Genomic DNA, 27488 nt, shown 5'->3' on the forward strand with positions numbered 1-27488 from the left:
AGAACACACAGCATGTCGATGATAAGTATCTTTACCTTCAGGTCTCAGATCAGGCAAGCTATGGGCCAGAGCCCAAAGCACGTAATGTTGAACAGGTTCCACATTTCACGAACAGTAATGTATTATCACACTACAACATGTTGTACCATAGGGAGAAGCACCCCGGCTGAGATACTTCCTATTCTAATCAAATCTCTAGATAAAAGATGGAAGGAACAAAGGAAGGGAGAAAGAGAGGGAGGAAGGGAGGGGAGGGAGGGAAGAGAGGGAAGAGAGAGAAGGGAGGAAGGGAAGGAAGGGATGGAGGGCTGTCTCCACTGGATGAAATAAAATCTGAAAATCTTAATAAATTTTTAAATAAAAATTTAAAAGAGAAGGAAGGAAGGAAAGAAAGAAGGAAAGAGGAAGGGGAAGGAAAGAGATGAGAGGAAGGGAGGGAGGGAGGGAGGGAGGGAGGAAGGGAGGGAGGAAAGCTGGCTTCCATTTGTTTAAGTCATTCCTTTGGCTGACAGGCTTAAGGCTATTGCTTCTGGAAAACTATCTGAAAGTTACACAGCTGGGCAGAACATATTTTCACTAGCTGTGCTGATGTTAGCACCAACGTATTACTATGATATCATCAAAACATCTGTATTTTAGAGATGTAGCTCTTTGCAGTAACCCTCACAATAATAAAACAATAAATGAGGAAGATAGTTCTAGTTCAGGAGGAAGAAAAACAATATCTGATTAAAGTTCTGCGCATTAAGCACCCACTACCAAAAGAAAATAAATGTTCACACATGTTCACATGCACATAATGACAGAATGATAAACCTTCACAGCACAAGGTGACATAACAACGAAGCTACCAAACTTGAGGCAAGTGCAGCGTGGGCATGGAACAAAGGCATCTCTCTGCCACCAGGCTGTGCAAGAGGCCTTAATCCAGAGAATGCTCAAAGCTCACACTCCTGAATCCTATAGGGGATCGCAGATTCAGGGAGGCTTCAGGCTTGTCTGGAACAAGCTGAAGAAGGCTTCTTGGACCCTGAGCCATCGCGCATGGCATCAGACCATCACAACTGACTGAGGAAATCCACAGTCTGCTTGGTACTGGTGGCAATGCGAAGGATGCACTGGGGCTTCCCACAGCTTCAAGGCATTCTGCAAAAATCCTATTAACTCTGCCTACAGTCTGCCTCCTAGAAGTCCTGGAGTCTGGTCAGATGGAAATTTCCAAAAGCAGACTAAGGAGGGTTTTCTTTTTGTTTGTTTTTTGTTTTGGACAGAGTCTTGCTCTGTTGCCCAGGCTGGAGTGCAGTGGTGCAATCTCGACCCACTGCAACCTCTGCTTCCCACGTTCCAGAGGTTCTTCTGCCTCAGCCTCTCAAGTAGCTGGGATTACAGGTGTGCCCCACCACACCTGGCTAATTTTTGTGTTTTTTTTTTTTTTTTTTTTTTTTTGAGATGGAGTTTCACTCATGTTACCCAGGCTGGAGTGCAATAGTGCGATCTCGGCTCACCGCAACCTCCGCCTCCTGAGTAGCTGGGATTACAGGCACGCACCACCATGCCCAGCTAATTTTTTGTATTTTTAGTAGAGACGGGGTTTCACCATGTTGACCAGGATGGTCTCGATCTCTTGATCTCGTGATCCACCCGCCTCGGCCTCCCAAAGTGCTGGGATTACAGGCTTGAGCCACCGTGCCTGGCCAATTTTTGTGTTTTTAGTGGACACAGGGTTTTGCCATGTTGGCCAGGCTGGTCTCGAACTCCTAACCTCAGGTGATATGCCTGCCTCAGCCTCCCAAAGTGATGGGATTACAGACGTGAGCCACCATACCTGCCCTAAAGAGGTATTTAAAAGAGGGCTCTTCAAGTCTGGGAGAATCTGATTTGTTAGGATTTGGAAAGTACTCAAGAAGAAAACATTTAGGTAATCGATGCCCTCCATGAAAGTGTATTTTGAGGCCTTTAGTCCTTTTTTTCCTGTTTTTACTCTACAACCTATCCCTGTTTGAAAACGTTGGCACCACTTTTTTTAACTTCCAATGAGGTGATAATGCCTATATACATATTAACTAATACTAAAAATAAAATTACAAAGGTCAGTATAAGCAACTGGCTCATGGCCGGGCACAGTGGCTCACGCCTGTAATCCCAGCACATTGGAAAGCCAAGGTGGGTGGATCACCTGAGGTTGGGAGTTCAGAGACCAGCCTGGCCAACACGGTGAAACTCCATCTCTACTAAAAATACAAAAATCAGCCGGCTTGGTGGCGGATGCCTATAATCCCAGCTACTCGGGAGGCTAAGGCAGGAGAATTGTTTGAACCCAGGAGGTGGAGGTTGCAGTGAGCCGAGATCGCGCCATTGCACTCCAGCCTGTGAGACTGAGAGAGACTCCGTCTCAAAAAAAAATGAAAAGAAAAAGAAACCGGCTTACAGTGAAATTGCTAGTGATCCCTAGACCATGGTATCAGGGCTTTCCCTGAGGATGTAGAAGTCTCTTTGACATGAAGCATTGGTAATGTTATCCCTCGTACCAGAGGAGATGTCCTTCAGACACACCCATGGGAGAGAGGGCATCTGGTGGATTCATTCACAGGTGTTCAAAACATCAGCATTCCTTCCCCCCATCACTATAGATACTGAAGAAGTTAAGGATAAGAAATGCAGGGGTTCAATTTCTGCAGAATTCACAGTCAAATGAAGAAGAGTTGGTAGACAGAGAAAAACATAGAAAAAGTCCTCTCCTCTCAGCTGTGTCCAGTCTGTGTTTACTTAAATAAGGTGAACTGGCACACCAACTAGCACTGTGCTTGCATCCAGATGTGATCAGCTGTTGTGGCAATTCTCTGGGTCACCTTCCGCACTGGGATAGTGCAGGTATATGCCCAGGTGCTTGGCCCCGCTGGTAAGGTATATAACCTAGTGCTGAGCAGAATTTGTGAGGAGAGAGGATATGAATCCTAGAAAGAGAATTAGTAGTATCAACAGCTGATGTGTTACTTGTAGGCATGGACCACAATCTATAATATTGCTGAAACGGAGATGAAATACTATACGTGAAAAAGAAATCACCCTATGTTTGGTTTTCTAACCTCAATGACTAGCAAATGCACTGAAGAGCTGCAGTCAAGGATGACGTACATAAAAGCTTCTCTGTTCTGTTAACCAAGAAAAGAAAGCAATGGCAGCAGGCGTCAGTGTAACCACTAGGTGTGGCCTCCAGACAAAACCACTTCCTTCTCCCTCTGCTGATGTTGCTACAAATGACTGTGGTTTTATCTAGCTGATAGGGTGACAAGAAGCAAGCTAATATGAAAGGAATTTATGTAATGGCACAGATCCTACACTTTATCCCAAGAGGAGGTCTGTAAAGTGTCCTTGATCTTTCGCCAGTCTCACCACGCAGGTGTTTTGGGTCTCAGCACTGCCATGTCAGCTGCAGCTGAGACGCCTCAGCTCCCTGGCAGCTGCTTCTCAAACTCAGTGTAAGTTCCCCAAAGCTCCAGGCCCCAGCATGTCCCATGTAGGCAAAGTCCCCAAAGGGCTCCATTCAAAGCCCAAACCTGTATTTCAGGTTTAGTCAACATTCCCTTGTATTTCAAAGCCAGGTGCAATCCTTCTCCAGTTTGCTTAAACCTTATTTTCTACCAGAAATACTTGGCTCACTCAGAAAACCTTGGCCTTATCATCATCTACCCCGAACATTGCCTCCAACCCCTCCTCATTTTCCTTTGGTGAGTAGTTTTTGAAACAGCATTTGATTTTCCCTAACTTCTACCTGTCAAGGTTTTTGGCTGCAAACTACAGAAATATGGACTCTGGCTCACCTACCCAGGAAAGGAATTTATTGGACAGATAGGCAGTGCCTCCCAGAGTCAACAGGAAACCTGGAGAATCAAGCTCAGAAAAATAAGCACAGACAGCTGAGAATACAGCCAAGGTGCTGCCAGAGGAAGTCTGTTAGGAGACAGAGCCTGGTACTGCTGGCCTTGGGGACTTATCCAGCCACTGCCGCCACCCTCGATTCTGCTGCCACCTCTGAGGCACCTGTAGTAATCCTGTCTCTCTGCTTAGCTCCTTCAAAACTCAAGACTGGGCATGGCTGGCTTTCCAACCAGCCAAGCTTAGTGTTCTTGCTCAAGATGACAGGGAGAGGGAAGAAGGGAAGATGTGTGAAGGGGGTGGCAGGTTCTGCAGCCACCCAAACCAATGGTGTTGTCCACTCACATAGCAAAAAGATGTCCTTCCCAGACTCACCTGCTGCTTCCTTGGTACGAATCCCAATTTTCCTTTACTCACTCAAAGAACCCCACTTGTTCAACAACTATTTTGGGGATATACAGCACATGTTTGGTGCTATGTAAGTTGTTTCGGGAACACAAGGGAAATATATGCTACAAATTTTGTTCTCAAAGAACTTAGGTGTTAATATAAAGGGAGCAGACTTACATTCCCAACGAAGAAGTGGCAGAAAAATGCCTTCTCCATGCCTACTAAAAAAGATCTGTGGATGCCCTTGATTTACCACCTTTTCCCTCAGGGGATTTGGATGCAGAATTCTGAATGGTATTTCACCCTCTCCAGCTGAGATGTTATGAATCAATGTATACCTTCAAATCTGGGCACATTCCCAGGATGTGATTTCTAGAGCTTAAAACAACAAACCTAATTCCCAACAATTCAGGGGAAGAAATAGTCTCTCTCTGTGTCCATGTGACATTGTTCATTGTAGGGAAAAGAGATGACGAATGAATCAGCCTTTTCTTAGTGCCTGCTCCCCATCAGACACTGTGCTATGAGGTTAATACATGGGATTGCCGCTGATCCTCCTAGGAGTCTTAGTGAGACAATGGGAATGGGCAACGACTGGAAATCATGGAGTCTGAGATCAAATCCTGGCTCTGCCATTAAATAACTGGATCCACCAGGGCAAGTTACTCAACCTCTCTGTTTTTTGTCTCCTCAGCTAGAAAATGGAAATAGTAAGAGCCTCTACCTCAAAAGGTTGTAGTGCATAGGGAAATAGATAATATATGTAAAGTGATCATAGCAGTATCTGACCTGTACGTGATCAATAAATATTGGCTGTTATTATTATAAGGTAACTATTAAAATTCCAATTTTACAAATTAATAATCTGAGGTTAGAGAGGTTAAATAGCCCATCCAAGGTCATAAAGCTCGGCCTCATCTGTAGATATATGGCAGGCTGGAATGCCAAATGGTCTGACTCTAAGAACCATGTGACACCATGCTGTGTATACACTTATATAGTGTCAAATACACTCGGAGATATCATGCTGCAATCCAGAGAAAAAGCTGTTGTCCACGGATTTTGATGCTCAGGAAATGCTACAGCCATTATCTGTATTAATAGATCTTGAATATTTTGTCTCTAATAATTATCTGTACTTATTTCGGTCATTCTTAGAAAGGGAAGAACTGAAATTGTCAGAAATCCCTATGTCCACAGCAGATAAAAAGCTGTTTTCAATCAGTCGAGCTCCACCAGGCTGATGAGAACCTTTGGAAATGGCGGCACTTGCTTTACTGGGTGTTTGGCCATAGGATCACTTTTGCAATCGAGCTAAGTCGTGGCTGCAGGATTAGAGTGGGTTGTGAGGTTGATTTGGCTTTTATTTTAAATTTCAGTTTTTTTTTTTTTTTTTTTTTGTTTTTTGTTTTTGGTACCTCATTTTTTATCTGTGAAATAATTACAACTTCTGAATACATTATGAATTAAGAGAGAAGGGGTCTAGCTTTTGGACTTTAAGTCTCCTCATCTCCCACCTGCCTGCCACCCATCACTCTGGCTGTCCTGTCCCCCAGAATCTGCCTGACAGAATCCCCCATGGCCATAACAATGAAGCTGCTGGGAGGCCATCCCCAAAACTACCATGAGGATAGGATGGCAAGCCATGGGGTGGCAGAGGCACCAGGCATGTGTTTAACTCTGAGACCATCTGGGCATCGCCTTTCTTTCTTGCACAGTATGTAGGTTGCATGGGCTTAAACCACAGTGGTCAATAAAGCCGCACAGATCAGGGTGAATAAATAAAAGGCAAATCTAACTCAGGCAGAAAAAAGAGCATTTCTTTCCTTGACTGATAAACTATCCAAGGAAAAGTGGGGCTTCTTTCTACTTGAGCAAACTCTCGATTCCCCAAAAAACAATAAGCGTACTTACAGGTCAACTCAAACAAGAAGGTGCAGCATAAAATGCACTCTACCTCCAAATGCTGCATATTTTACCACCAACTAAGTTGTTATTAGCCTCTTGTATGAACTTTGAGCCTTGTTTCTATCCTCTCAGAACAGATATCAAGAAATATATCTGTTGGAATATAAAATTATTTCATTTCTCAGATTAAATATGACTTAACATGTTGTATAAGCATTTACTGTTACTTTGATTTTATTGCTTCGATTAACCCAGTTTTAATGCATCATGATAATATTAGGGTTAGTTTACCATATTATTATTGCCTCCTGTTGAGATCAGCGTCTCCCAGATACGTGACAGACAACAGATGTCCCCACCTTCTGAATAGATACCAATGTACGATGCATCTTCTACGTCCTAAAAATATTCCGTTAGAACAGGTGGAACTGGCCTCGTCACTGAAATAATTGCTCCTCTTTAATGTCCCTCAACCACCAGGTATTTCAGAAGCTTGTCTCTTGGAACCAATGACATTTTATCATCTCTACATACGTTCTTATTTTCCTAGTCTGTGGAAAACAGTACCAATACACTCCATTGTTTTGTTTTGCTTTATCAAACAGTAAATTACATCCTTATCTGGAATAGAATAGTTATCTTATTAATATTGCTTTAGTCAAATATTCCACATAGGAGTTTGAAGGGGGTGAGTTGTTTTATTCCAACACAGGCTTGGTGTCAAATACATAATACACAGTCGACCCACGTATAAACTCACATTTGAATCACCAGTTGATGAAAAATATTGTTATCTATTCTTGGTATAATGTGATAGTATAATATATGTAATAGGGTATTATAATAATATATCATTTATATAACATAAGGATACCTGTAGCAGAACTGATCTCTACAAGTCTCATACATGATCAGTCATATTACAAGAATTTCCTGTACATTTTAGCATTTTATTGTCCTTTATACTTTCTATTTCACATTAAGAAGGTTTTTTCTTTCCTTCATTTTCCTCTGTAGCCATTACTCAACCTTAAATTGATGAAGGAAATCCTCCAGTGGCATCAAATAGCATGCCACGTGTTAGCCAAATTTCAGACAGGTTCTCCCTAACTTGTCTAAGACAAAGGGAATAGATGTGTTTAGTTTCAGGGAAGTGAAAATATTCAGCATTACCAGTATGTTGATCTAAACTAACACAAATGAGATTAATTCTTTTCTGGCTCTTCAAAATACTGATTAAATTAATAGGAAGAATAAAGACCGTACAAGCAAACAAATTGGGACAAAAAATTTATATGAGATGTACTAAACATTGGCCATTGGAATAACTGTTTACTTGAAAAAGATCTCTGAGTCTATTAAGTATTTAAATATGACTGAGATTTTATCAAGACAGAAGTATTTTTGCTGTTACCCATATTTAACCCAGCTTCCTGGCTAGAGTTACATAATTATACATATAATAGACCAAAATTTATGTGGTACTTCTTACCATTGAGTAGCCATATTCATAGGTCCTAAGAATTATTCATTATATTAAGCAGCCCAATTTCTGGTCAATTAATCAGATGAAAACATTTTATTTTGACTGTCTTTTAAAAATATAATTCCTAAAATATTTTAAAATGTGCTATGTTAATTCCATTCTCCACCTGCACTTGAAGGCTAACTGTCTCTATATAATCTTCCTCTATTCCTGTTAGGGTGAATACCTACATGTCTTCTTGTTCCTATTCCTGTTCCATATATCTACTAATCCCAAAGGCAGCCACAGTTTCATTTGTCATACAAAACCTTCATCAAGTCCTTACACCATGTTAGACTATAACAATCACAGTAGTTTCATTGCAAAACCAGCGTTATCAACGTCATGCAAAATCCTATTCACTAAGACTTAGGGAGGTTACATCACATACTATACACAATGTTTTACAAATCTAAAGCCCAGTGCAAACAAACACATAAAACCAGAACAGATGGCTGCAATGAAGGAGGTCAACTTTAGTTCCAGATCAGCAAACACAAACAGTAGGTCAATCACAAGAAAAAAATCTCACTGACCGTTACCAGAAATATCCATATTGCCTTGATTGTCTCAGTAAACCACCACAAGAAATGGTGGTCATCCTTGGGAGATTAAGAGTGGCCCCAACAGCCACGTATCTCAATGTTGCACTCAACATTGGACATTTGCCACTCCCAAAGCCAGACCACACTCCCACAGCATGGACCTCTGTAGAAGACAGGTAGTTTAAAAAAGATGTCAGAGACTGGGGAGGAGAGATGCTAAATTAATGAATAACTCCTTTGGATAATTTCCCTAAAATTGGTTCTGAGTTATCCAATCCAGTGTGCCATCCCTGACCCAAGCAGGCCACAGTAGGAGCCGGCCCTCCATTCCCATCACATGCTGTGCTCCCGCTGTGATAATACAGATCACACACTATTCCCCAGTCACAAGCTCCTGAGGCCAGAGGCTGGCTTCCTCTATTTCCTATACCCAGTTTGATAAATGTTGCTGAATGAATACATAAATGCTTAAGACTTGGTTAACTATCTTGGTTCTTCCATTGACTGACTACAACGGAATCCTTTCTGAATAGACCTTAAATGTCACGTAACCGAGTTTATTTTCATGAAGTTTATGTGTGTGGGAACGGAGAAGAAAGCAGAACTATAGAAGTGATGCTGCCAAGTCTCTGCTTTCAGACCATTCTCTTTCCATTTTGACTCTGTAGAAAGTACAGATATCACCAGGGATAGTTCTAAAAAGAAGGAAAGAATGTAAATTCCAGTATTTCTCACTTCACTTGTCTCCATCTTTCAAATACCTTCTTGATCCTGCTCCTCTGTGAATGTGTTCAGCCTGGCTGAAGCAGTGGATTTAATGACAAAGGCCATCAGTGACCAGATAATCACACGACATAATAAGTTTAAAATCAATGAAACCTAAGGCCTGATGTTTTGCCATGATGTCAACTCTAAGCAGAGTTCCAAAGACTGGACCTCTGTTCTGCTAATACAAATCACAGAGACCCTGGAAATACACACACACATCCTACCCTTTTAGTACAAGGTAAAATCACTATATTGTAAGTAAGGGAACCTGGATTTGCTTGCTATTCAAAGTGTCAAAAATCTTGGTGAAGTGACAAAGTTTTTCATATTGTCCCCATCTACAAAATGCAAATATTAGAGCTAGACACCCTACCCCCAATGCATTGTGTTTACAAAATATCTGCCAGCAATTTCTAGTCCCAATTTGTGATATCCCTGTGTTGACTCCACTACTTGGAAAAGAATGGTGAAATCTATCAGAAACAAAATGCCGCTTTAATCCTGGGAAAAAGGAGCAGAGTTTTAAAATCAAATAACAAACACAGAAAATTCCAAAGAAGGAACATGCCGCTCAGTTGTCATGCCTATTGTCATAAATAGCCAAGGACAATGAAGCAGACAATGGGCCCCAAGCAAAGAGACAAGTAAGTTCCAGGCCATTTAAAGTATGGGTTTGTGGGTCCAGATTTGAGAGGTACAGTAATGACAGGCTTGTGTCTGCCATGTGCCTCAGCTCACTTATCACTCTGTTGCCCAGGCTGGAGTGCAGTGATGCTATCTCAGCTCACCGCAACCTCTGCCTCTCAGGTTCAAGAGATTCTCCTGCCTCAGTCTCCCAAGTAGCTGGGATTTCAGGTGCCCACCACCATATCCAGCTAATTTGGTATTTTTAGTAGACAAGGTTTCACCATGTTTGCCAGGCTGGTCTCGAACTTCTGCCTCAAGTGATCCACCTGTCTCAGCCTCCCAAAGTACTGGTATTGTAGGTGTGAGCCACCACACCCAGCCACTCACTCATCCCTCATGCCCAGTACCATGGCCCTGCCACTGAATTCAGGGAGCCAGGCCTCATGGACCATCATCCATGTGCTCCAAAATGCTTATAAAAAATTGCATTTTAAATACCAAATTATTGTAAAAAGGTTTTTTTTTTAAAAAAAATACAAGTGAGACTGATAAACAAATTGTGGTGTATTCACATAATAGAACACCACTCAGCAATAAGGATGAGTGAAATACTGATGCAAGCAATAACACGGATAAGTCTCAAAAAACAGTGCGATAAGTAAACACCAGATACAAAAGTGCACATGTTGTGTGATTCTATTAACAATGTTTAAACACGGCTGGGCTTGGTGGCTCACGCCTGTAATAACAACACTTTGGGAGGCTGAGGCGGGCAGATCACTTGAGGTCAGGAGATCAAGATCCACCTGACCAACATGGCAAAAGCCCGTCTCTACAAGAAATGCAAAAATTATCCAGATGTGGTGGCACACACCTGTAATCCCAGCTACTTGGGAGCTGAGGCAGGAGAACTACTTGAACCTGGGAGGCGGAGGTTGAAGTGAGCCAAGATCGTGCCACTGCCCTCCAGCCTGAGTGACAGAGCGAGACTCTAAAACAAAAACAAAGTTTGAACAGGGAAAAATCAAGTATGATAATGCGGCAGCGGGGGTGCGGGTGGTAAGGGAAGTGAGAAGGGCTGAAAGAAACTGTCTAAGGTGATAAAGGGGTGCTGGTCACATGTGTATATTTACTTGTCAAAACGCATCAAACTGTGTACTTTAGATCTAATCATTTTGCTGCATATAAATTTACTTCAAGTTTAAAAATTCACAAGCTTATTTATCTTTAACCTCCTCCCACCTCTTGACAAAAATGTAGGAAGTTTAGTGGCATAAGGGAAAAACACTATTCTCTTGAAATACAGGGTCTGAAATGTAACCCTGTTCTCTCACCTTCTATTTCTATTACCTTGAGCAAGTGAGGTAACATCTCTACTCCACATTTTTCCCATCTTTAGAAAGGGAAGACTCTTAATTATTAATGGTCATCTCCAACAAAATGCTCCAAAGATAAAATGCCAATAACATAAAGGAAAATGTTTTGTAAATGGCACAAGATTATACAGCAAAGAGATGAAGTGAATCACTATTTCCCAAATTGGGGTGGAGCAAGGGGAGGAAAATCTGCTAGAGTACCCCCACAGAGGTTTATGTGAGGTCAGGCGATCGAGACCATCCTGGTCAACATAGTGAAACCCCGTCTCTACTAACAATATATAAATTAGCTGGTGTGGTGGTTCCAGCCTGAAATCCCAGCTACCAAGGAAACTGAGGCAGGAGAATGGCTTGAACTCGGAAGGCGGAGATCGCAGGGAGGCAGAGATTGCAGTGAGCCAAGATCTCACCATTGCACTCCAGCCTGGTGACAGAGACTCCATCTCAAAAAAAACAAACAAACAACAAAAAAAAACCTTTGTGATTATTTCCTATTTCTACCATTTTGAAACAGGTTTCCACAGCTGATCAGAGCCACTAAACCAGGAGCTCACATTTAGCTTTTCTACTTTTCCTTACACACACCCCGTCCCTCCATAAGCTCTGACTGTTCTCACTTGCTCTGTCTGCTTTGCAAGGTGCCCAATCTGCATAAACCATGAAAATAAATCAACCAGACAATGAGGAAAAGGCAACAAACCGCAGCCAAGGCCAAGGGACAAACCCCATCCGGTGAAGAATAGGTCATTAGGTCCTGCTGTGAGTCATGGATGTCACCGTGCTTAAAGTGGATTTGGTCTCGGAAGGAAAGTCACCCATTTGTGGGTTCCTGCCTCATTCTCCTCCTTTCTTCTCCCCCCACCTTCAACTGTTCTTTTTGGAGGGCTGTTTATGTGTTCTCTGCACCTCCCTCTTCCCCAGCTCTGGCTTCTCTCCTGCACTTTCTCTTTCTCTCTAGGCTGGGTTTAATTTGACACCTTGAGCTTTGGTAACGAGGTGGGGAGCAGAGCAGCCACAGCGGAATTCATTAGGCTCAACACTGCAGGGCCCGCTCTCTGTGCGTTAATGACATCGGAGGGTAGGGAAACGAGACAGCCACCACGCGAGATGAAATAAACATGAGGACTGTCAGCAGTGACAGCCTAAGCAAAGGGGACAAAATGAGCCAGGTAGAGACCTTTCCCCGTCCGCACAATGCAAACCGACAGCTTGCGATGCCCCCGCTCCCCACAGCCTCCACCACCCCCTCCCCAAAGCTGAAGGGTGGGTCAAGGGGAGGGGGGTGAGATCGAAGTGTGGATGGGAAAGCAGGAAATAAAATACAATTAAACGATCATTGTTTTAACATACAAATTTCATTTATCAGTTTAATGTTGGTGGAAACCGAATTCATCACCCTCCTTCAGAGACAGGAGGTACAAGGAGGCTGGGTGGGAGGTGGCACGCCTGGGCTGGGCTATGCTTGGAGTGCTCTTTGCTTTCCCCACCGCTCTTAAGCTTTAGGCTGATTTTTTTTTTTTTTTTGCTGAGCAAAATCATTTCCCCCATTTTCAACCACCATCTCTCCCTGGTACCAAAGGGAACGCTACAAGGAGGAAAAGAAGAGAGAAGGGAAGCAGAGCTGGTAAAGGAACTGAAATGCTACTTTCTGTACGCTGATTTTCTTGGAGGTGGAAGGAGAAGAGGTTGATGATGAAAATTCAAGCAGCATGTACTAGGCCGTAGAGCAGCATGAGCTACATCCACACTGTGCAAAGTCCTTAATGTGCAAACCTAGAGGAGCAAGGGCCCTGCTCTCAGTTACCAGTTGTCAAGAGACACAGCCAGGTTGTCCAGCAGGGTTAACTGGCAAGGAAAATTTTAGGGACCATGATGGTCTTCTATTCTCCACATAATGCAGACTGTAAACAGACTAACTCAGGGCTGCCTTCTCTCCCAATAGAAAGTAGCAAATACAGGCAGGAGTGGTGGCTCACACCTGTAACACTAGCACTTTTGGAGTCTGAGGCAGGCCGGTGACTTGAGGTCAGGAGTTTGAGACTAACCTGGCCAACACGGTGAAACCCTGTCTCTACTAAAAATACAAAAACCAGTCCGGCATAGAGGTGGGTGGGCACCTGTAACCCCAGCTACTCAGGAGGCTGAGGCAGAAGAATCGCTTGAACCCTGGAGGCAGAGGTTGCAGTGGGCCGAGATCGCACCACTGCATTCTAGCCTGGGCAACAGAGCCAGACTCCATCTCAAAAAAAAAAAAGAAAAAGGAAAAGAAAGTAGAAAAGAAAAAGTCTCTCTTTACACCAGATGCCTGAGTCGGATGGCTTCCCCATCTCCAGAAAGTCTCCACATCTGACTCTGAATGACTGGCCACAGCGGGAAGCCCAGAGATGGTATCTGCAGCACTGCATTTCCCTAATTTTGTCTGCAGATCCACATGGCCACAGTTGAGAGTTGCTTCTATGCCCCTTCCCAGAAACCTTCAACTCTTTCCCTGCCTTCCTTAGAGAGAGGAGCAAAGCCCATACTTTCAAGCCAAATATCCCTGTTTTCTTTGGCCATGGACTTCTCAGGCAAGGTTTTCAAAGAACCCCCAAAGCTGGCAATGGTATCATGAGAAGGGACAGGAAAGCTATTATATTTTTATTAACTAGCATTAAAGCGAATTCATAAGAGAAAGTATGTGAAGGCTGCATCAAGGTCAAAATTCAAACTCAGAACTGACCCAGCATGGCCATTTTGACTTGCCTGAGTTTAAGTCGGCCCTATCACACCCCTGGCAGGGGGCGGAACACGCACACAAAAAAGCTAACTTGAAAGTTTGTTTTCGTCTGCAGCAAGGATGTGAAGGACAAGGAAGGCCAGGTGCAGCAGCGGGGGAGCTCCTTATGCTTGAATTTATGGGACACAATCTAGGAAGCCAAGTGGCAGTGACTCCAAGCCACATGTAGGAACAACTAATACCAGCAAACAGCCTGTTTTGCATACTGGGACCCCCCAAAATGATAGATTTAGAGCATTATCTTTTCAGGGTGTTGGGAGGATGACAGTTCTGTTAAACTGGTCCTGGGTTTAAGGTCTAGAGACTCCCAACCAAAGTTTTCTCTACATTAAAAAATAGTTAACACTTTCCTTCCCTGTATGGCATGAAAATAGATGAGTTAGCACTTTATACCAAGCACTATAATCTCTGAAGGAAAGCGATCCATTAATAAAAGTGCTTTAGATGTGTTTTACATGTAAAAGACTAATTGTGTTTTAGGCTAGAAAATATGATTATAGAATACTTTGTTAAGGGAAGGAGACACACACAGCCCACTTGTTTTGGAAGGCAGCAGGTGAAGTGACAAAGAGCATGGCGCTGGGAGAGGACCGAACTAGATCTGCAGGCTGGTGTTCCCACATTCCAATACATTCTAGCCTGGACCCCCTAAAAATGATCCAGGTTCAGAATGAATACAAAGTAAGCCCACAGAGGTGTGTCATCTTGGAATGAAAGGCAAACTGCCTAAGTCACATCCATGACCAAAGTTATCACAGTTAAACAAAAAGCGTGTTTCCCATATTACTCATTTGGACCTTCCCACAATTTTCTTTCTTTTGGCTCAGTTTTAATTGCAAGCCTGCCCCTGGGGCTAGAGGCCCCTGCTCTGGTGCGTGTTTTTATTACAACCAAACCGCCTTGGTGCCTTGCTAAATCTCTACCGTAATCTCTGAAGAAGCTGATTTCTCCTCTCATGTTTTCTCCCCTATCTGAAAAAGAAAACCACACACCCTCCCACAAAGAGCAAGCAGCTGACAAATCCACAAGTCCAGCATCATGCTAAGAGGCATTAAGTATAGTAGAAAGAAGCAGGTAGTTTAGAGTAAGTTGAACAAGTTTGATCCCCTTCTCTACTATTTACAAGTTTTGGGAACTACAAAAAATTATGTAGCTTCTCCGGGCCTCTGTGTCCTTCCCTGTACAATGGGGAGGATACCAGCCACCTCTCTGCTGCATGCAAGTAAAATATCCTAGGTGTGATTTCCCTTCAACAGTGGCTGGCACGTGGTTGACACTTTTAGTGAGAGCCAATGTGATGAGGTGGCCAAAGAACCTGCTGTGACACTTCTGAAGTTTCCCAGCCTTGAAGTAAATGAAAAATAAGTTATACAAGCCAAATGGGCAACCCTTACTATAAGAATAACCTATAGCTTGATAACTTCAAAGGATAGTTTTAAATTTCCTTCCTCCACTGTTAATCAGAAGCACTTAAACCACACCCCTAATCATAAGCCCTTCCTTGCCTTTCTTTGGGAGCACTCAACTTCACTTCCCATCGTCAGCCTCCCCAGGTATTTCACAACCCCAGTGCATAACACAAACCTGGGGTGCTTTGAGAAAATAGATGCTTTGCACAAGCTCCCAGATGTTCTGATTTCATCATTCCAGGGTAGATCCCAGGCACTGGTAGTATTTTTTAAAAGTTCCCCAGGTGATTTTAATGTTCAGCCAGGGTTGAAAACCACTCCGTACCAAATATACTTGTTATTGAAAGGTTTATGCATAACATTAAGAAAAAAATTTTATGACGATTTTTATTGCCCTAACAACTTGGCAGAAGGGTTAGGTCTGCTCACCTGAAAAGGAAAACTCCTCAGGCCTCTTAAAAGATCATACCTGGGAGGGGCCCAGGAGGTCAACGAGGTCACCTCGATTTCATGGAGGAGGCTGAGAGAGGGAAGTGACTTTCCCTGATGACAAAACAACTTCCTGGCAGGGCTGGATTCCTCCCTGCAAAGCCTGGGGTCTTTGCAATTTTCCTCCTTTCGCTGTAGCGGTGGCTCTGGCATCTGGACTGCCACGCTCTTCTCTCTGCCCCTCTCTCCTCTTTTCTCATCCTCCCTAGTGGTTCTTCCTCCAGTGGCCTCTGTTCAACCTTTAGTGCTAACTGCTCTCAGTTTGAAGAGTTCTATTCAGTGCCTTGAGCTTTGAGAAGGAAGGTGCCATCAAAATCTTAATAAACAAATAAATAATTCATACTAGGCACTGGTCTATTCTCTGCACCACTGGGTTCCAAAGATGTCTTAAAAGCAGACTCTTTTCCATAAAAAGCCAAGCAAATAAAATCCATGAAACAAAGGTGCAGGCGTTGAAGATGGGGTAGGATCCCCAAGCCTGTTGGGGTTGCCCCCCTTACTACCAGGAAGGCTGCCCCGGGACACCTCCACACTCTGCCCAGGGCCATGGTCGGCAGGCCGGACTCAATGCTACTGCACTAAAGGTAAGCTGCACAGAGTGTGTTTGTGGTGGGCAGTCCAAGGGATACAACTGCATTCCACTACACATCCTGACCCCTAAAAAGGATTTGTTGTAAAACAAACACATCTCTGTGAAAAACTGTATGTACTAAAATTAGGTGGTGAGAAAAACAGAGACATGGCAGTGGTTGGACCTGCTGAAACGACTCAATCCTGAAATGGACTTAAGACCCCATAACGATCACAAAAACAAAACAAAACAAAACAAAACAAGTCTCTCAATGAGCAGGAAAATATCCCTAACAAATGCGCACAGGTATGTGTGACTCTCTACCTGGTACCTCTCCTGAAGACTTGGTGTCCCTGAGTCTTTTTTCCATTCAGAAGCAAGGAATAATGGAGAACAACTAGAAGTAAGAGGTCAGTTTGGCCACATTTCCTCCTCAGAAGCATCCACAGGTCTTTGGCAGCCAGGACAGAGGTTGCGTCTTACATCAGCCTACACGGGAAGCTCTAAAATCCACCCTCCGGTTGATTCCATAATGAATGTGGCTGTCAATGACAAGCTTCCCTACTGTTGATCAAACTAGTTACGCAGCAACCACTACTGATTCAGTGGTTAAATTTGCCAAAAACATCGGACTGATTATTTTAAATGGTTTTTATAACATAGATGAGGTGAGGATTAAAATAGGATTTTTGCTTGTTTCTTTGTTCCTTCAACTGGCATGCTGCTCCTGAATCAATTTCCCCTTCCTTCTCTGCTCTAAAGAAATCCTGGCTTGCTGAAAAGACTAGGTCTGAATATCTAAAATGCTATCAAGAAAAGAAGGCACACAGAGAAAAATAACATCCCTTCAGGTTCACATCTTGTGTTACACATAAAAGCACCTTCGTTTGACCCTTATAATTTTTCCCCAAGGCAGTTGCCGTAATCCTCACTTACAGATGAGATAACTGAGATGGAAAGGGTAGGTGACTTGCCCACAGTCACACAGCCTGGGTGTCTCCTGGGGCTTGGATCCCAGTCTTCCACTTCTCAATGCAGCTCCTTACCTACCACACAACTCCTGCCTCAAAATCAAAGCGCCCATTGTTAACCTGCGCTGAAGAAAGTAAAAAAATCACGCTGAACAACTTTAATTCAGGATGGTCACATCAACTCAGTGCTGTCATTTCTCCCCAGGATAATCTCCTTACCATTTCCAATTTCCCTGTGGACAAATTTGCACATTAATCGGGAGTGAGGTAAATATCTGTGTGTACGTGTTAGCAAGAATAATGGGTCCTAAACTGTTTTCAAAGGTCCCCTTACTTTGTGCTAAATATTTCCATCCCAAGTCCTCCTGAAATGGTTTTTCTCCTACCTCTCTTGTTCCAAGTTCTTTTTGATCACCCCCCACTATACTCTTAAGCCCCAAGCCCCCCTTCTCCTCTGCCTTAAAATCAAACAGCCATGGAGTTTGTTCAGATTCCCTATTCATCAAGGAAATGAATTCCATATGCATAATTCATTTCTTTTGTGAACTTTTTTCCCCTTCAGGGAGTTAACGCTCCCCAGTGCACTGGGAACAGAGACAGTGACAGAAGGACCAGCGAGCGAGGGGGCAAAAATGCTTTTCCCCATGTAACTGGGACAGATAGGGGCCAAAAGGTCTGGCCTCTGCTGGCAGACACCTTGAGCTCCACAATTCTATCTCACCAAAAGAAGCGCGGGGAACTCTGTACTGGTTATTAGAGCACAATGGGCTTCATCCTTAAGGGTGAGAAGCCCAGGGAGCCCTGAAGCCTTTTGGGGCTGGAGGCCTTATTTCCAAACCCAGTGGATGACTCCTGGGTAGAAAGAAATCGATAGAGTCCTCCCACTTCTTTATGTCTCTGCTCATATTAAAAACCCAAAACTAAACAAAGAGATATACACCGTGCCCAATGCACCATGTTTAACAGCTGTTGCATTTGGAGAAAAAGCAGTCCCTAGTCCAAAGTCAGATTTGAAAAACGGCTTTATTAAGAGAAAGATTTACTGTATATGAACTCCAAGACTAGAAACTGGAGGAGGAGCAGCTGAGAGAGACAGATCTGCCAGACGGAGAGCCAACTGATTCCACTGGCTGATGTTACCTCTTGGCAAGATACACTGACCCACACAACATCCTGGATGGTGAAGCCTTTGGTTATTAACTCTTTAATAACAGTCTGGAGTCCCCAAAGTTCAGAACTGATTTTATAGATGGCACAAGACATTTTAAGGCCAAGATACAGCTTTTATCCTAAAACAGTTTATTTCAGGAAATCCATGTTACTTGGCATGTTATTTAAACATTTTTTAATCCATTCTTCTTTTCTGTTTTTAATTTCCAACTTTATCCCCATTTAGGTAAAAAACAAAAGCTGATACACATTTTAGACTTAGGAATTGTTTTGCCTGATTTGCCCAAGACCACTTCACAGCTCAGGGTCTGCATTTTGTAAAAGAAGGTGGCAGAGTCTCTTAGAGGAACTGTCTGGGATCCTAAGATGAGCAAAGTTTGGCACAAACCTCCTAATATAGACTGCTCCAAAGACACTGTTTAATACATAATAATAAAATCTCATTTGCTGTTTAGTTTTTTCTGTACAGTCTGATATAGACTAGATAGGAGAAAGGCAATGAACTAGTAGGAAACAAAAGTGGATCCACCAATAAATTGAAAGAAACAGAAATTTCACTGTGATTTCTGAAGAATTAACTTGTAAAGACAAGTAAAATCCCCATGGCTTTCATCTAATGTATGAAAAGAAAACCAGAAAGCAGGCGGTCAGCTTTTAACCATCCATTAGAAGCATGATGCCAAAAGGAAGCACTCCATGTAGAAAACGAGGGACATCACCAACATTTAGGAGGTAAGAGAAAGGGCTTGGCTGCTGGCCTCAGAGAGCTTACAGTCTATTTACAAAAGAAAGAATTGTGAAGGGAATCCCAAAGTTAAACTGAACCCAAAGAATACATAAGCAGTAAATATTGTAAGTGAGTCAGGCTGCTCTCAATGGTTATCAGGGATTCCCAGCTGTATCCTACACAAGAGCCAACAGACTACAGTGATTTTATGCAAGGGCTTTAACGTCAGGTGGACATGAATTTAAACTCCAACCATGCCACTTACTGGCTACATAATTTTGGACATGAATCTAACCTCTCAAAACTCATCTATAAAATATATGTGATAATTTTGCTTCTTCATTGGCTATTTGTAAGAATTTAATTAGATTAAGATATATAAAATAACTCGGTAGTATACCCAGCATGTAATAAGTGTCCAAAAGGTTTTAAATTAAAAGAAAAAAGCCAAGATATTAGCTCATGTGCCCACTGGAAACAGACAGTGCTGCAGACTGACATGGTAACAGATAACTTGCTTTTGCACATGGTGGGAAGTCACATTCTGGAACTTAAAAATGCTGCCCTATCTGCAGTAAGCCACATATCTGGTTCTTGCGTGGACTGGCTAGAAAGTGAGCCAAAGAGAATTAAGAAAACCGACCCCTTCACCAAAAACTAAGTTTTTCCATCCTCTTCTAGAATATATACCCCAAACCTTGCCCTTTCTTTTTACTAGGTGGAGCCTCCATTCCATCTTCCACCACGACATCACGTCAGCATTGCTCTCCTTGCTATACTAAATCTGGACAGTAAATGGCATCACCCTGTCACGGGGGTACGGAGAGCGTCTGCAACGCCCCATTTAACTGCTCTGTGCTCCTATCTTCGGGCTTCATTAGCATATTTCAGCAGTGCCTTGATGGATGAAGATGGATGGGGCAACATCACCCTTGGTGAAATCACTGTTTCATCAAGGTTAAACCAGCCTCAAGCTTCGCCACCTCCCTTTGTTTGGCTAGGTTTCTAATAACAAAATTAACGGCAGAATTAATGCCCAGGAGGCTCCCAGTGAAATATACTGATGCCCTCAGAATGAAGCTTTATCCTGGACCTCCCAGTTTATAATCCATCAATCAGTTGCTTCCATACTTTATCTTAAAATAAAACATCACCTCCATCACAGCGGATGCCGGCTTCTCTATCCTTTCATCTGAAACAACTGGGCTGGGTAAAAGAATAAGAGGTGGCTCATTACCTTAGAAAGATCCTAGTGACCCCAGTCCAAGCAGACAGCAGAGACTGTGTATGTCAAGTCTCCAGAACTAGACTGTGAGCTCCTTGAAGGCAGAGAGTTTGTATTCTATTTCCTTTTAACATCTCATTTTCTATTTTTCTGTGAGGTAAAGAGCACATGTTCACTAAGTCCTTGCTGATATTAACGGAACTACATTCACCATGATAAAATAAACACCTAATCAAATAAATAAATGCACACTGAACACTTACTGTCTACCAAAGACATCATGGGGGCAGGTTATAGTGCTATCCTAGGCCTCAGGACCTTAGGAACTACCCTGACAAGTTTCAACATCACTCCTAAAGTATATGGTCTCCTAATCAACCACTGAGACATACCTGGATGCTTCTCCATATGAAAATGAAGATCCTCTGAATGTCCTGGTCTGAGACCAAACTGAGAAATAAAGTCACTGAGAGCGGTGAAATCTCTGGGGTCACATCTAGGTTCTATTTTAGCTCCTTTTCCCATTAACAGTTGCATCCCCTTGGCAAGACACTTCCACTTGCTGGGACTCAGTCTCTACCAAACAGAATAAGCCTGCGCTTGGTTCCATCAGTTCTGAAATGGGGTCACAACAAATTCTGCACATGTACCTTCTCAGAGCTGGCAATGGAGATGTGGAAATGCACGCAAGTGCCCTGAAAAACAGGCAGCATGGAAATAAACAGTACTAGAGATGGGGCTTATCCTACGAAAGTAGAACATTGCTAACCTGGACGTTCACATAATTCGTTTTAACAAAATGAAGGAGGAAGAAAAAACAAAACACAACGAAAGAACCACCAAAAAGCAGTAAGCATGTTATATAATTAATTAATCAAGACACTTTGCCTTACTGGACCTCAATGTTACAGGGGTGCTGCTGAGGATCAAAAGCTTAAAATGTATCAAGTATTCTAACTTCCTTAAAGGAAGGGTGTTAGCTCAATACCAAAAGTCACCCTGAGCATGCAAAGCCCAACCCAATCTGTGATATCTGTCAGGGAAAGGAAGCCAATCCAGATGTCCACGCCATTCGGAGGGAGTGGACACAATAAAATCCTTTCTCGCAGTGTTCTCTGACTTTAGAATAAAATTTGGAATTCTTGAAATTCACAAGAGTTAAGTGCTAGAAAAAAGACACATTAGCCTTGAAGTTACCCCTCAGGACTGTACCCTTGTGTCTTCTTCATTAAGTGCCTCCTAAGTGAATAGCTGAGGGAAGGCAACTGAGTCAGCCGAGACCTGAAGCTACACCATAGGCTGCCTTTGGTGGCAACCAAGGCTTCTGCCCTGAGTCACAGAGAGGAAACCCATGGAACTAGGGCATGGGAAGACGAATCATTTCCAGCCCTAGCCAAGGGGGAGGGCAGCTGAGCAAGCATGTCTGAGGCAGGAAAATGACCTGGCCACTTTCCTGGACCAGATGAGGTCACTGGATGGCCTCTAGGTTTGAGCTCGTTTCCTAGGTACCACAGTGGGAGTTGCTGGGCCCTTAATGACAGACGGATGAATGGACCCCACTCTTATTTCTCTTCTTCTTTCCCCTTCTCTTCTCTCTCCTTCCTTCCTGCCCCCAACGGCCAAGGACAACACTAAAATCAGTATCACAAGTCTGCTGTGGCACATGGCCAGGGAATGTGACTGTCAGAGGCAGCTCAGAGAGGACACAACTGGAAGAACAGGTGGTGTGGAATTTTAGAACCACACTGCCTTAAAGATTCTGCCCAAAGTCCCAGAATGGTTGCTCTGATGGGAGCTTTTTGAAAGATGGTCCCTCCCTGCATAGAGAATAAGAAATGGGCGAGGATCATAGTGTCCAGGAGAGGCTCTAACTTTGGCAGCTCCAAGCGTCATAAGCAAACAAGTTCTCCTCTGACAGAAGTCAAGCTATTAACATCTGTTTTCCCAGAATACTGGTGCCTGTGTTTCCTTTAAGACGCAAGGAACTAGCCAGGCATGGTGGCTCATGCCTGTAATCCTAGCACTTTGGGAGGCTGAGACAAGTGGATTGCCTGAGCTCAGGAGTTCTAGACCAGCCTGGGCAATATGATGAAACCCCGTCTCTACTAAAATGCAAAAAAATCAGTTGGGCATAGTAGCAGACGTCTGTAATTCCAGCTGCTTAGGAGGCTGAGGCACGAGAATTGCTTGAACCTGGGAGGCGGAGGTTGCTGTGAGCTGAGATTGCGTCATTGTACTCCAGCCTGGACGACAGAGCGAAACTCCATCACAAACAAAAAAAGACATGAGGAATCACTGAAAATAACCTGAACTGTCCTTTGTGCTAGTGTCATCACATCGTTCCCCAGCATGCATGCTGCACAAGGAGCAACCTGCCGAGTGGAGCATTTATACCGTAGTCCAGATGCGTAATTCCCAACCCCTGAACTACCTTGTCCTGAGAAATAGGTCAATATTATCATCATTCTAGCTGGGGAAACTGAGGAATGAGAGCTCTTACCTGGACTTCGATGAGAGGCCAGTTTAGAACCCAATGCGTTCCCCGTTTGGATCTTTTTGCCACTCTGCATAATAGCACACATACAAATGTAAACGGAGCAGACAAGATGCAAGGGCCTTCTTTCAACCCCACTGACCCACCTAGCACATCCAGGCCTTCAGGAGCCAGGCTGCGATCTGTTTGGGGAACATTCACGGATATCACAATTTTGAATTCTAAAATTCAAGTATTGTCAACACCTAAACCCTCAGACTCCTTGGGGGCCTTCTACCTGCTCTAGCCCCTCTGGCTTTGCCAGGGGCTTCATCTACACCATCAGGCCAGAGGATTTTTTTTTTTTCAATATAGAACACAGCTGGGTACAGTGCCTCATACCTGTAATCCCAACACTTTGAGAGGCTAAGGTAGGAGGATCACTTGAGCCCAGGAGTTTGAGACCAGCGTAGGCAACATAGTAAGATCTCATCTCTACAAAAAATAGAAAAAATTAGCTGGGCATGGTGGTGCATGCCTATAGTCCCAGCTAATAGTGAGGCTGAGGTGGGAGGATTGCTTAAGCCTGGGAGGTCAAGGCTACAGAGAACCACGGTCATGCCACTGGACTCCAGCCTGAGTGACAGAGCAAGACTCTGTCTCAATAAATAAATAAATAAGGAACACTTCACCAATTTGCATGTTATCCTTGAACAAGGGCCATGCCAATCTTCTCTGTATCATTACAACTGCAGTATATGTACTGCCAAAATAAGCACAGGCCATAGGATTTGGATCTCATTTTGGAACTAATGGTCTTCTCTAGGGTTCCAAACAAATCATTCCGCTGCTCTGTACAACTGTCTCATCATCCGGGAGATGGGAGCAGACCCTCCTAACTGATTCCGTATGGATTAAGAAACCACTAAAATAATTAATCATCTAGGCACCCAGCATCAAAAGCAGAGAGATCGCTCATCTTTTCCAACCCAAACAGAGGGAAATAAAGGCTCTTCATTTAGGAGGCTAAGACCGAGGACAAAAACCAAGACGTTGAAGTTTGGAATAAACAGGGTAACTACGATGCTCACCTTCTTGTCCCAACTTCCTGCTCTTTAATCATGGAGAGGAGGTGAACAGCAACAATTACTTTACCCTTGCTGCAGGCCAAATGGAACTAGTGCCTCTTTTGACCTTCCAGCCCATTCTGTAAAGCAGATATTGCTATCCCTTACAGACAAGAGCCCTAAGGTTTGAATGGAACAAGCAGCTTGCATAAAGCCACATTGCTGGTGGTAAAAGAGATAAGGACTGAACTAAGGCCTTCTGATGTCAAGCCTGTACTCTGGCTACTATTCAACTCCTGTAGAGAAAAAACGGGCAGGCAGTACCTACTCATCCCAGGACGGGAAGGAGGAGTACGCACACTCCCTTTTTCTTGCTGCCAAATAATATCTTCCTTAAGCATTCAGTTCCAAACACTTCCAATGTTCCATGTACACAACTCCCAAGAACAGTAAAGGCCAGCACTCTGACCCCAGAGGCCTCTGCCAAGCAAGCCCCTTTTAGAATCTGTAGTGAGCAGGTGACCTCATTGAAGAGTGTCACGTGTGAGGGTGGCGGTCAGAGCTGGGAGAAAGGGCAAACCAGCAGGGACTGCCTGCCTTTATCTTTCCTGAGTGCTTTGTTCCTCGGGCCTCAGAGAACAATCAGCAGTCACGCTCTGCTCCACTTGTCATTTTCACCCACGGTGTGAGTCTATGTGTGACTATATGTGTGTATCCTTATCAGAAAACCAGCAGCTTTATATTCACACATGCAGAGTAAAGGCTTGAGCTCAGTAGAGCAGCACCCAGAGGGGTCTAGCACTTTCCAAAGATTCTTCTTCTGGCTTATGAGTCAACATGCCAGTGCACAGTATCTTCAAAGGGGAAACTGAGGAATGCTATGGAAGAATCTCTACTCAGCCTGAGGGAGCTTGGAAACGACTCACTTTAAAACATGCATTTGTGTATTTTTCCACCCTGGTTTATAATGTTTTCCTACCACTCACTATGGCTAGGGTGAAGAGCGACCCGTAGAAGCCATCTGTATTTTCCAGCAGACCAAACAGGAAGAGGCGCAGAAATCTGCGCAAGTGACCACGCTGCCGCTGTTGCTAGGCAGCACGATTATGTCCATTCTCTGCTGCTTGGCAACCAGCATTTCCCATCACATATACACACAGCCATAGCAGCAGTACGGGTCCCCTTAACTGTTGCCTTACAGCTTTCAAAGAAAAGGGCTGAATCTCAAAGGAACTTATCAATATTAACAGACCCCCCTCAATATTCCACTGATATTGAGATGGCCCCCAGAGCACAATGGCCCTATTTAATCCCTTTGGTGATGCTTGAGTTTGCACCTGATGGTTGCACAAATCTTCTACTGAGTGCACTGATGTGCCAGAGAGATGAGTACAGATCTTGAGTCAGCGAGCTTAAGCCTTTGGAGAAGAAAGCCTGTCCTGTCTGCCGCCACACCTCTGAAGAACCGGCTGGTGAGATAATCTGTTCCCCAGGACCTGCCATCTAGTGAACTAGGACAAAATAAAGGCTACATACCTTAAATGGTGATGTTTCTTTCTGTGGTCCCCACCAAATGTCAGTGGAACTTGGCAGGCCTCTCCTCACTGAGAGCAAACTTGTCCCACAGTCCTCCTAACCTCATTGGTCACAATCTGTCACTCCTCAGCAGCAGGGCCAAAGTCATCAACTTACCGTGCAAATCAAATAGCTGCCTATTGAATAACAGGACTCCCTCACCCTGCCTTCTGCCTTCGGTTGATTAAAAAAAAAAAAAAACAGATGCCCAAAGTCCTACAGGAAGTTAGCATCCCAATAGGCACTTGAACTCAGGAGCCCCCCAGCTTATAATCAACACCCTCAGCTACCATATGACCAGACCCATTGTTTTCAGGCTAGGCCCACATAAGAATCATGTTAATCTATTTTTTCTTTTGGTTTTACTTTGGTCCAATTTTTTTTTTTTTTTTTTGAGACACAATTTCACTCTTGTTGCCCAGGCTGGAGTGCAATGGCACAATCTCGGCTCACTGCAAACTCTGCTATCCAGGTTCAAGTGATTCTCCTGCCTCAGCCTCCCAAGTAGCTGGGATTACAGGCATGCACCACCACACCTGGCTAATTTTGTATTTTTAGTAGAGATGGGTTTCTCCATGTTGGTCAGGCTGGTCTTGAACTCCTGACCTCAGGTGATCCACCTGCCTCGGCCTCCCAGCGTGCCGGGATTACAAGCATGAGTGGTCCAACTTTTTAATATGTTAACTTTTCAAATGATTCCTTTAGGAGGCACTATATAGAGTTCGGCTCTGCCTATCAGGGAAAGCAGTCTGTTGACAATATCAAGGGCATATGCATTTTCTTCTAAACTTCTCCATAGGATTTTACAAAATTCCCCAAGCATCGTTCCGATTAGAGTCTGAATTCAGTGAGATCATCCAAAGTGATAACCTCATTGCTATTTCATTTTCTTCTCGGCCCCAGCTGGAGAATTTTTCCCCTCATTAAAATTAATGAGGTCAGTTTCCCAAGCTCAAGATACTAAGCACTCCTGTTGGTGGAGTTTTGTTTCTTAAATGGAGCTACATTTCTATAAGTGCAAAGTCATACTAAGCGTCATTTACTTTACTGCTGTGTAATAAGAAACCAAAATGGAAATCCTAAGCTCTCCTCCTACCATAGCTTACACTTCGGTGGCCACACGCAGACACACACACACCACATATCCGCATGGTTTCTCCCCATTCTGGCCACAAAAGAAACCTCACCGCAGTTTAGAATCAGCAGCTTGGTGGAAAATATAAAAAATTCAGGCCTTCTGGCCAGGCGCAGTGGCTCATGCCTGTAATCCCAGCACTTTGGGAGGCCGAGGCCAGCAGATGACCTGAGGTCAGGAGTTCGAGACCAGCCTGACCAACATGAAGAAACCCCGTCTCTACTAAAAATACAAAATTAGCTGGATGTGGTGGTACATGTCTATAATCCCAGCTACTCGGGAGGCTGAAGCAGGAGAATCGCTTGAACCTGGGAGGCAGAGGTTGTAGTGAGCCAAGATCGTGGCATTGCACTCCAACCTGGGCAATAAGAGCGAAACTCCGTCTCAAAAAAAAGAAAAAAAACAAAAACACTCAGGCCTTCTAAGTGGCCAAGGGCTCTAGTGTTACAGTCAATTTGAGAAGAAAGTTGCAGTCTCCCTGGGCATTTGTCAAAGCCGTGATGAGAAGTCGGGAAGATTTCGGTCTCCTTCTCAAGGTCCTCTCTGCAGCCAGCAACAAGGCGACCAGATATCCAAAGTACAGTGTGGCCTCAGTGTGGGCCTAAAACACCCCAACCCCACCAAAAATCAAAAAGACACGCTACGTCAGAAAGTAAAAACCATGCTTCCTATTACAACTCCGGTGAAAGGGAAGAGGAGAAAATGATGAAAATAAAAAGCCAGTCTCATAAATGAGGTGGAAAGGCACTCTACAAGGCAACTAAAAATATACACTTCCCACATGCAACAAACAAGCCGGGCTCATGCACCTTGTTCCAAGCTGAAATCAAACGCTGTCAAGACGGTCATGTAGAAATGAAAATAGCCTTGTTCAGACTTACTCTT

The 27488-nt window shown here is 43.7% G+C and overlaps 1 protein-coding gene and 1 non-coding gene across 4 annotated transcripts in view; both read right to left on the reverse strand.

The window, feature by feature from the left end:
• Positions 1-27488, reverse strand: part of PBX1 (PBX homeobox 1) — a 295691-nt gene that overhangs the window by 188499 nt on the left and 79704 nt on the right. The gene's annotated exons all lie outside the window — the stretch shown is intronic.
• Positions 23499-23605, reverse strand: LOC116560342. Its single transcript, XR_004272925.1, has one exon. It is a non-coding gene; the product is annotated as a U6 spliceosomal RNA (small nuclear RNA).

The sequence above is a fragment of the Sapajus apella genome, unplaced genomic scaffold, assembly GCF_009761245.1.
Source record: "Sapajus apella isolate SASKATOON/1434 unplaced genomic scaffold, GSC_monkey_1.0 scaffold25, whole genome shotgun sequence".
NCBI lineage: Eukaryota > Metazoa > Chordata > Mammalia > Primates > Cebidae > Sapajus > Sapajus apella.